At 48.2% G+C, this 10,736-nt stretch overlaps 1 pseudogene; it reads right to left on the reverse strand.

Annotated features, from left to right (window-relative positions):
- Positions 1-2,312: 2,312 nt before the first annotated feature.
- On the reverse strand, positions 2,313-3,011 carry LOC121836594 (annotated as a pseudogene).
- Positions 3,012-10,736: the final 7,725 nt, after the last annotated feature.

A 10,736-nucleotide genomic window follows, 5' to 3' on the forward strand; every position in this document is an offset into this window, starting at 1 on the left:
TATTTTGTACTGAGCGTTGATAAATAGCGAAGTCTGTCTACGTCATAGCAACAGCGGTTCACGCAGCAGACGAGAAATTGAGTCAGTGCAGCACAACTGCTAGCCTAGGCTTCTTAACAAGTAGCACGGCCGTCACAGATATCGCTACCCCCCCCCCCCCCCCCCCCCGTTCGTTATACTAACGACCCCAAGGGCAGTCACACGGCACGCAATCAACAGGTAATCACAGTGAGCACCCCCAAAAGAAACAAGGCGGCTGGCAAGCGACAGGGGAGCGATACGAGTAAGGCCTAGCGAGCTGGACTGTTTTTTTTCTAAAATACGATTCTCAAGTGCGTGAGCCCGTTTCGCTGTCTTCCGTGTGCACTAAAGCACTCCAAAACGCGCCTCGAAGCACCGGCACCGCACTTAGTGGGGAATTCACGGGTTTGTCCGAGACTGCTTTCGCGCAGCCGGCTGCATTTGCTTCGCGGCCAGAAAACATTCAAAGAAGGAATCGTATAGCGACAAATGGAATGATGTTTTTATTGAACAGAGCATCTGCTTGCTATGCTTGCCGTGATTCGGCGTTTCCGGTTGACAGCGGCGATGCGAAGCATCACCGATTCAAGCGGCGTCGGTTCCGATCGTTCAACGCTCCTGCTCACCTGTTAGCATTTGTTATCCACTTTCAAGTCCCTGGTAATCCTCACCGCGTCTGTGCACGCACTTGGAGCTGTACACCGCACGGAACACCCGTTCAACTTGCTATGGGACTGATCAGGTGTTGGACTGATCCTACTGGGACGAGAGAGAGGCCGAGAGCCGAACCCAAGCCTCCGTAGGCTGCTCTGTGGAGCCATGGAATGCCTCCATGTTTTTCACCCAAATAAATAGACATAAACGCGCGACTCCTTGAATTGGGCGGCGACAAGTGCCACCTGACGGATGTTTTTTTACCTAAATAAAGAGACATATAAACGCGCGACTCCTTGAATTGGGCGGCGACAAGCGCAACCTAACGGACAGCGCTCAAACTAACAAAAAGGGAAAAAAACTAGCAGTCACTGTGAGCGCCTCGCCATACACCTATTTCACACCACACTTCACACATTCGCGACATAGACGTAACATATGCATTGTGTACATGAACGCGTTTACAAACAGCACAAGGTATAACATGAGACACTGACACTCTCCATACCTATACGCACGGAAAGTCGTCACCACCAGCTTATATGCTGCAATTTTTGTAACCGAATAGGCTGGTGACCACTGTCATATTTTGCATAAATACAAAAAGACTGTGCAAGATTTACCCGTATATATTTTCCCCTACCGCCATTAGGAAAGCGCTCTTATCTCTAATGTAATCCACTGCAAAAGTGAACTGCAGGTTATAAATAAATTTGAATGGTCGCTACACGTCACGTTTTCGTCGGTTTCGTTTTCTCGCTAGCCTACACTTGTTTAATGAGTTGTATTAATTATCGAAACTAATTTCTGCAATTCAAACTTTCTGAACATGCTGACGCATTTTTTTTTCTCTTTTTACATATCCGAATGACTTGAGCGGTGGTTGAGTACACGCAAAGTAACGTTGAGTACACCGAGCACGCGGAGGTGATTCTGGCGAAGCGCGTCCACCGGTTCCCCCGAAGCGTTGTTTGTTTTCTTCTTTTCACTACAATTGTTTCTGCTCAAGCGCATGTCTTTCAAATGTATGTTCTATGCGCGAGCGCTCGCGCCAAGAGGTCAGTGCAGAATTGCGCTTTCGGGCCCGTGCCTTCACCTACGTATGCTAAATTATATAAGCATCAAAGAACGCCGAGATCATAGTTCTCTGCGCCGCACCTGCTGGCGTCTGCAGCAGTACTTTTTCTAAAGCAAAAATCTAAAACAAATAGCACTTGTATGTTTGCCAACGCCTTATTTTTGGAAATACACTTGGAATCTTTTATATAGATAAAAGGAGCACGCGCCGGAAGGACTGAAATCCTAGTCCCCTTGGGATGACACACACATCCATTTGGGATGACCGACACTTGCCCTAGCGGCCCTGCCATTGTTTGAAGCATTTTTTGAACGCCATTTTGGAAATGGACTTCAGCTGGGCCGTCATATTCCGCATTATATCTTCTTGTGATTCACATAGGGTCCCTTTCAGCGGCATTTTTATCTTGGGGAAGTGCCAGAAATCACAAGGAGCGACGTCGGGAAAGTAGAGAGCCTGATGCGTGCTGTGTCTGGCCAAGAAACTCAATCAGATGCAAAGAACGAGCTGGTGCAGTCGCGGTGCCACTGTCGTGTTCCAGCTACCCATAGATCCGGTGTCTCGTGCTGCACGGCATTGTGAAGAGTACTAGCAGAAGATACGTTCAGGTAGTACTCTTTGGTAATGTTTTAACCTTGTAGTGCATACTCGGGATGCATTACCCCAGGAGAGTCAAAGAAAATGGTCAACATCACTTTGATGTTGCTATGCACCTGTCATGCTTGTTTTCACACCGGGATGTTGAATGTCTCCATTGTGATGACTACATCTTGGTTTCCAGATCGTAAGCATTAACTCATGACTCATCACCAGTGATGACGGTGTTCAGGAAGCTGGGGTCACCATTTATGGAGTCCAACATGTCTTGCGAGACCTCCAGACAGAGTTCCTTTTGCTCCATAGTAAGCAACGTTGGCACGAATTTCACAGACACACTACGTAGACCCAAATCCTCCTTCGAAATTGAATGCACTGAACTGGAACATACTCCCACCTCAGCTGTAGGTTTTTTAACGGTGTTGCGACGGTCCTGCACAAAAAAAGTCCGCACTTGGTTAATCACCTTGTTATTTCGGCTAGTTGAAGGCCTTCCGGAACGTGCGTCGCTTTTCACAGACGTGCGGCCATCTTTGATCCGGTAGTACCACTTGTTAATTTGTGCAATGTCCATGACATTGTCGCCGAAAGCCTGCTGAATCTTTCTAATTGTTTCCACCTGAGTGTCACCAAGTTTGAACAAAATTTGAAGCCGTAGCATCACCTTAGGAAAAGAAAGAAAAAACGACGAAGACTGGTTGCAATTACTCACTCGGAAGCTGACTTCCAGCGACTCATTTTCTGCGGGCCTGATAAAATTCAGTCATCTGCATTAATGTTCCCTTCACCTCCACGCCAGAAGATGCTGTCCGCACTTTTCCGCGGGACAAATTTAGGTCGGATACCTTCACATACTGCAAAATGCGGCAGGCCAAACCTGAGGGGGCACAGGCACGTAGCCGGAGGGTGCTTAGGCTCGGAGGGGGGGCAGAACGTGCTACCACAGGTTATGCCCTCTTCTTGTTAAAGTGCCTGTCAGTCAAGCGAATGGCTTTCAGAATTATTTATGCTTCAAAACAGAGTTCGGAGCTCTCTTCGGCGCTTCCACGAGTTGTTCTTGATCTTCTCTCTTTAAAAGGACCATTCTGTGGTCTGGGGTGTTGACTGTAGGGTCCAAAGATCCAGACATTGAAGCCGTACAGGGTATGTGCTTGCCTCTTTAAAGGGATACTGAACCGAATTTTGAATTTCGCAAAATAAGGCTCTAGAAGCGTTGAACAGGACTCTACGAACTCCAAAACATTACTTGTACATCGATATCTCAAAAGGAATGGCCGCACTTTTGGAAAGGAAGGGCGAGACCAAGCGAGGCCTCTGACATCACCGTCCTCCGGGAGAATTTGAAAATGAAGGGGAGCGGCCTCGCTTCGGTTCACCAGCTCGACACGGGACGTAGTGAGGAGGAGAGGGAATGGGGAATCGAATCGTGACGTGCCTTGTCTTGTCGGCCTCGTCAACCGGGTTCAGTCGAGCACTTCTTTTCTAAAAATATGGCGATCCGTTAGAGATATCGCTGTACGAGTGATGTTTTGGGGTTTTGCATCGTACCGCCTATCTGTACAGCCTTGTTCTGCGAGTTCGAAAATTCGGTTCAGTATCTCTTTAAAGCTTAGTCGAAAGACATCACGTTTTACCCAGAGGTTCCACACCAGACGCGTCACTCTCAGAGGTGTCATCTTTATCCAGCCCGATGATGATGGGCAGGATGTGAGCACTAGCGGCATTGCCTTGTTGGAACGCTTCTTCCACCCAACAATGTGCTTCCAAGCATTGCACAAGCTTTCAGCCGTGACCAACCCAGCTTCATTGATGAGCTATTGAAATATGGCACATCTCGAAAACTCCCAAGTGACTGTGGATGTGCCTTCCTGTCAAAGTCGCGTCTAAAATTCTGCAAACCTGCCCCCCCCCCCCCCCAATCCGTCTTTACCTATTGTTTGAACAGAATCTTATCTGATATGTTCTCAGTGTATGGCATTGAAGCCCTGAACCCACAATATGACAGACGTCGCACACAAAAAGATGCCATTCACGTGCTCCATCTCAAACCTTAACATCGAGCCATCGACCTCGTAGCTCCACGACGAGACGTGCTTCCTTGAAGGGGTTGATGATGATTGGGGTTTAATGGCGCAAGAGCGACTGTGGCCATATTGCGCCAAGAAAGTTAATTTAAAAAGCCTAGCATGCAGTTATGTCTAAACTTACTTGTCTACTTATATCAGATGCAAAAAGCCAATTGCACGTAGGAAACTTAAAACGCGAGCAAATGGTACCAAAGGCCTATCTCCAAGCAAAAAATAAGGATGAAATGAAAGGTGGTTTCTGAAAAGTTCAGGAAAATATCTTCGACGTTGATGATCAAGAAATCTACAATTCCAAAGGATGTGAAGGACGGTTAACACTTTCCCACACTTTTCGCAGAGTTTTACATCTTCACCGCAGAGCAAGTGCAGGTGCGTCAATCGAGAATGACCGATTCTCAAGCGGCACAAAAGGACTTCCGAACGGCGGTTCTTATGGGAGGAACTCTCCCATACTTCTAAGTTGGGCTTAATAATGTGGAGTTTGTTATCGATCTGTGTGTCCCAGTCCAGCTGCCATAACTTGATAATTGACTTGTTTAAGGCTGGCTTGAGGTCTTGGTGTGGCAGGCCAAAAGACGTTTCCATGTAGTTTTTTGCACTAAGTGCAAGGTGGTCTGCATTCTCGTTACCAGGAATGCCCACATGACTGGGCACCCAGCAAAATTTCATAAGTTGTCCTAGATGGAAAGCTTTGTTTATCTGAAAACGAACCTGTTGCACAAGGGCGTTCTTGCTGTCTGCTAAAGATGAAATAGCTAAGAGAACACTTTGGGAATCAACAAACAAAACTGCTTTGCTAATGTTATTTTCTAGAATATATTCAACAGCAATCAGGATACCATACAATTCGGCGGTAAAAATAGTTGCTAGAGGGTTGAGTTGCCTAACTTCACTGAAAGCGAGAGAACAAACTGCACAGCCTACGCAAGTCAATGTTTTCGAGCCATCAGTGTAAAAGTGGAGATAGTCACTATATTTCTGCTCTAGCTCTGCGAACTCCCGCAAAAGAACGAAAGGAGGAACAACCTTTTTGCTGTACCTTGAGAGGGACCAATCACAAGAGATTGGCACCAAGTCCCAAGGAGCGACCCTATAGGCCTGTCTCAACAAGGGAGGCTCATCAAAAGAAAGGTGCAGCGACCTTGCCATGCTCTCAGCCCGAAAGCTCAAGGGCCGAACAATACTGGGCTTATTCTCAAAAAGGCGCAGTGATGCAGAGGTCTGCAGAGCGGAGAACGAAGGGTGGTGCGGATCACTATAAACTTTGTAGACATAACAGAGACTAAGATATTGTCTGCGTCGCTCAAGCGACATCTGATGCGTTTCAGCATACAGACTCAGCACGGGCGACGTGCGAAAAGCACCTGTGGCTAGACGCAGCCCCAAGTGATGGATTGGGTCTAACATCTTCAAAGCAGATGGTCGTGCCGACGCATATACCGGTGCACCGTAATCCAACCGGGACCGCACTAAAGAGTTATAAATTCGCAGCAGACATCGTCTGTCAGACCCCCAAGTTGTGTGTGACAGCACTTTAAGAATATTGGAAGATCGTAGGCATTTTTGTTTTAGTTCTTTCAAGTGGGGTATGAATGTGAGCTTTTTGTCAAATACCACACCTAGGAACTTATGTGCCTCCTTTACAGTAATGGCATGATTATTCAGATGCAAGGTAGGATCTGGTGATAACCCTCGACGCAGTGAAAAAAGAACACATACGGTTTTGTCAGGGGAAAAACGAAACCCATTTTCGGCTGCCCACTTGCTCATCCTGTTGATTGTCACTTGCAGTTGACGTTCGCAACTACGCAGATTGCAAGAAGAAACTGAAATTTGCACATCATCCACATACAGAGAATAAGATACTGTCGGTGGTATCACCTTAGCCAGGCTATTGATTTTAACAGCGAAAAGAGTGACGCTCAGCACCCCTCCCTGAGGGACACCACATTCTTGAGAAAACACGTCCGATAAGGTGGAGCCCAGACGCACTTGGAAGGTACGTCCCATTAAGAAGTTTTGTATACATCGCAACATGCGACCCTGAACACCGTAAGCATAGAGATCCCGTAGGATCCCATAGCGCCAGGTCGTGTCGTACGCCTTTTGCAGATCAAAGAACACAGAGAGACAGAACTGGCGGTGTACAAATGCCTCCCGAATAGAGGTTTCAAGGCGGACTAGGTGGTCAAGGGTGGAACGTCCAGCCCGAAAACCACATTGATTATTGTCAAGCACATTCTCAGTCTCCAGGAAATGAACAAGACGTCGATTAATCATTCTTTCGTAGGTTTTTCCCAAGCAGCTTGTGAGTGCAATGGGGCGGTAGCTAGTTGGTTGAGAAGAATCCTTACCAGGCTTCAGAAGAGCGATTACATGAGCTCTTTTCCAAACCTCGGGGAATGCAGAGCGATGCCACAATGAGTTATAAAAGGTCAACAAACTGCCTAGAGAATCAGGTGACAGGTGCCTTAGCATCTCATAATGAATATTGTCTGGTCCAGGAGCAGACTGTTTTTTTACACTGAGAGCCACTTCGAGCTCAGAGAGTGTAAAAGGCCTGTTGTATGGAGCGTCACGAGCACCAGACAGAATGATCGGCTGTTTCTCTGCTGTCGAACTAAACTTTTTAAATGCTTCACTGCAATTGCGTAAACTAGAAACGTCTTGGAAATGTTTCCCAAGAACATTCGCTTGATCTTTCAGGGACGTTGAAGATGATGCAGGGAAAAGGGGAATTCTGAAGGGTAAGTAGTCACCCCTAACCTTTCTAAGCCGATCCCACGCTTCTTTTGCAGGTACAAAGCTACTTAAGGACGTCAAATACTTCCTCCAGGAGCTTCCCTTCGCCTGGCGTCTTGTCCAGCGAGCTTTAGCTCTTTTTTTCTTAAACTCAAGTAGGTTCCTAGAAGTTGGATATCTACGAAAGATGCACCAAGCTTTGTTCTGGGACTTTCGTGTTGTTTTACAGTCATCATTCCACCAAGGCTTGCATCTTTTAGGAAGACAACCAGACGTTTGAGAAATACTCCGTGTGGCAGCGCTTATTATAACCTCTGTGACATACAGTGTTGCTTCCTCTGGGTTCATGTTCGAGATTATAGAAGAATCGATTAGTGCTTCCAATTGAAAGATGGACCAATCTGCCTTGTCTACCTTCCAACGGGGCATTCGCGTTAAAAGAGTCGGAAGAGAGACAGTACTCTCTAAAACGATAGGGAAGTGATCGCTCCCAAAAGGATTATTAAAAACCTTCCATGAAAAGCATGGAAGTAATGAAGGTGAAGTAATAGAAAGGTCAATAGATGTAAATGAATTGTGAGCAGAACTGAAAAAAGTAGGTTCTCTCCCGTTAAAAATACACAAGTTAGATGTTAGTAAAAACCGCTCGATTACTCGGCCTCGAGAATCGAGGCGAGTACTGCCCCACATAGGGTGATGGGCATTAAAATCTCCTAAAATTAAGAAGGGTTGAGGGAGTTGCCCTACAAGCCCTTGGAGTTCGTGAAGTTGCAATGGAACATTTGGTGGCAAATAAATGGACACAATTGTTATGAGGCGGTCTAAAAGAAGGCGTACGGCTACAGCTTCGAGCGGTGTGCAAAGAGGAACCTCCGAGCAGGCAACCCCACTCTGCACGACCACTGCTACACCGCCAGAACTGGAGTTCGAACGGTCTTTGCGGAACACTTGATGATGTCGCAAAATTTGTGTGTGATGTGTTTGAAGATGAGTTTCTTGTAAAGAGAGGGCAATAGGCCGAAGCTCATCCATAAAATAATTAACATCATCGATGTTGGGTAACAGACCTCGACAGTTCCATTGCATAAAATGCAAGTTTCTCATTTAGGTAAAAAAGTATATGAATAAATTAATAAAAAGGGAGAGAGAAAAAGAAAATTAATACTCGCAATTAAAGAGGTAAATTGATATAATCTATTTGGGAGCAGTCACAGGTTTCTTCCCTTTCGATTTACGGTTTGAGGTTTGCCACTCCATGTCTTCGTGGTCGGACGCAGGAGTAGCCGGATCAGTAGCCTCGTCCATCGCCTCTACCTCCTCGGACGAGACTTTTCCTACAGTTTTGGGTAGGTCCGCAGCACGGGGTGGAAAACCCCGTCCACGACCGCCCCCCACTGAAGAGGCAGGGGAGATACTGGGCGTGATATTGCCCGAGTCTCTCTGTTCCTGCCCCTGAGATCCTGAAGGGGCAGCCCGATGCTGCCCTTTGGATGAGGAGGACCTCTCCAGCGAGTTTTGGCGAGAGTGCCGCTCCTCACCGGAGGCAGTCCTCAAACCATGGACAGGCATTGCCTGCCCATTCAGACTCCGGGAGTCAGCTAGTGTGCTTCCCCCCGAAGCTGGAGGTTTCTTGGGTGAGGAAGTCCTCTTCTGAGAGGAGGAGCGAGGGGCTCGCTCGCTCTCTTTTGAGGACGACCTGCGAGGTGTGGGCAATGGAGTCACCTCCATTGCCTCAATGGCACCCGAGTCTTTGGAATGACCGGGTGCCTCGGCAGCCGAGAGGGAATGCCCAGGAAGAGAAAGCTTCAACCTGGGCGTAGAGGACTGGAGTGGTTTCCCAGGGTTCCCAAGGGACACCTGGGTTGCCACCGATATCTTGGACGGTGCAGGTCCCCTGCTGGACACCGCCTCGGCAAAAGAGCCCCTCTGGAAAGCGGAAAGGCGACGCTTTGCATCCTGGTAGGTTATGTTTTCTTTAACCTTAAGTGCAAGGATTTCTTTTTCTTTTTTGAAGTGCTCACATGATCTGGAGTAGGCAGGATGGTTGCCACTGCAATTGGCACATTTGTTTTCAGCTTTGCAGCCATCAGCGGTATGGTCCCTGCTGCCACACCTGGCGCATGTCTCACGACCGCGGCAAGTGCACGATCCGTGACCGTACCGCTGGCACCGAAAGCAGCGGAGTGGATTCGGGACGTAAGGTCGCACCTTGCAATTGATGTAGCCTGCCTTAATAGACGGAGGCAAAGTGTGCCTCTCGAAGGTCAAAACGACATGTTTAGTGGGTCGTTCCTCACCATCTCGACGGATTGTGATGCGCTTTGCAGCAACAACTCCTTGGGATTGCAGGCCTTCTACAATTTCTTCCTCGGTACTGTCTATCAAATCGTCTTCAGAGATCACACCGCGGATGGTGTTCAGTGTTCGATGGGCTGACACTGTCACTTTGAGATCGTGGATTGCTTGGAGATTCATTAAAGCCGTAGCTTGGTATTTCTCGTAAACCTCCACAAGAAGGTCACCTGAGAAGAGCTTTTTGGCGTTGTACTTCGCTCCTAGCGTGCCTTGAAGCACTTTGGCGACAAGGAACGGAGATATTTTTGAAAGTGGTTTAGATGCATCGTCAGAGTGGAGAACAAAAAATCTTATAAAATGGTCATTTACATTGTCAGTCGAGAGAAATGTTGGCAGTGCTTCGGTGCGGGTCCTTTTCAGGGCCCGATCAGGTAGTTTAGTTTTGGTACCCATAAAGATGGGAAAGAAAGTTCAGTGCCCGGGTGCACCGCCCACCACGGAGCCCAACAAGGGGGTAGGTAATGTGCCATAACAAGAAAGGCTTGGCTGACACAATTACACTACCAGTGCTGCCCGGGCACTATAACCGAGTGTGGATGCAGGGACAGAACCTGTTTCCACTCAAGGTTAGCCCTTGCCGCCTAAGAAGGTGAAAAAGGAAGGAAGAGAGTGCAGAAGAAAAGAGAAAGAGGTGGAAGGAAAAGTGAAAGAAGGAAGAAGAGGGTAGAAGAGGCGACTGACTGAATCATCCTGGTCGGGCCAAGCCAGGACACCCGTCTACGAGAAGCAGGGGTCGAAGCGGTGTATTGCCTCGCCCGGGGGGCCCCGAAGGGTCCAAACATACCCCGGGCTCAGCTCAACCACCAGGGTCCCCTTTTCCCCGGACACGGGTACGCCACGCACAGCCAGACGTGGGTGGGCGAACCCACATGGCTCGGGGTTCGTAGTGACGCCACTCACCAAGCACCTACTAAAGTAGGTGCCCCCTGCGTGCGGGTATGGTGGCCCACGTGGCTGGGGTCCGTGGTGACGCTACTCACCAAGCACCTAGCACCTAAGGTGCAGGCGCCCCCTGCGGGGCTCGGGGTCCGTGGAGACGCCACTCTCCAAACACCTGCTTTCACAGGTGCCCCCTGCGGGGTCCTTGAAGGGGTGTAATATTACAAGATGAAGATACTGCTTAGGAGAAGACGAGGTGGAGGACAGCTAACTCGCACAGCAGGAGTCCAGCCTTCTGCAACAATCTTCATTCCTATACAAAC

This window comes from Ixodes scapularis, unplaced genomic scaffold (assembly GCF_016920785.2).
Source record: "Ixodes scapularis isolate PalLabHiFi unplaced genomic scaffold, ASM1692078v2 PGA_scaffold2__306_contigs__length_199485367, whole genome shotgun sequence".
Classification (NCBI taxonomy): Eukaryota; Metazoa; Arthropoda; class Arachnida; order Ixodida; family Ixodidae; genus Ixodes; species Ixodes scapularis.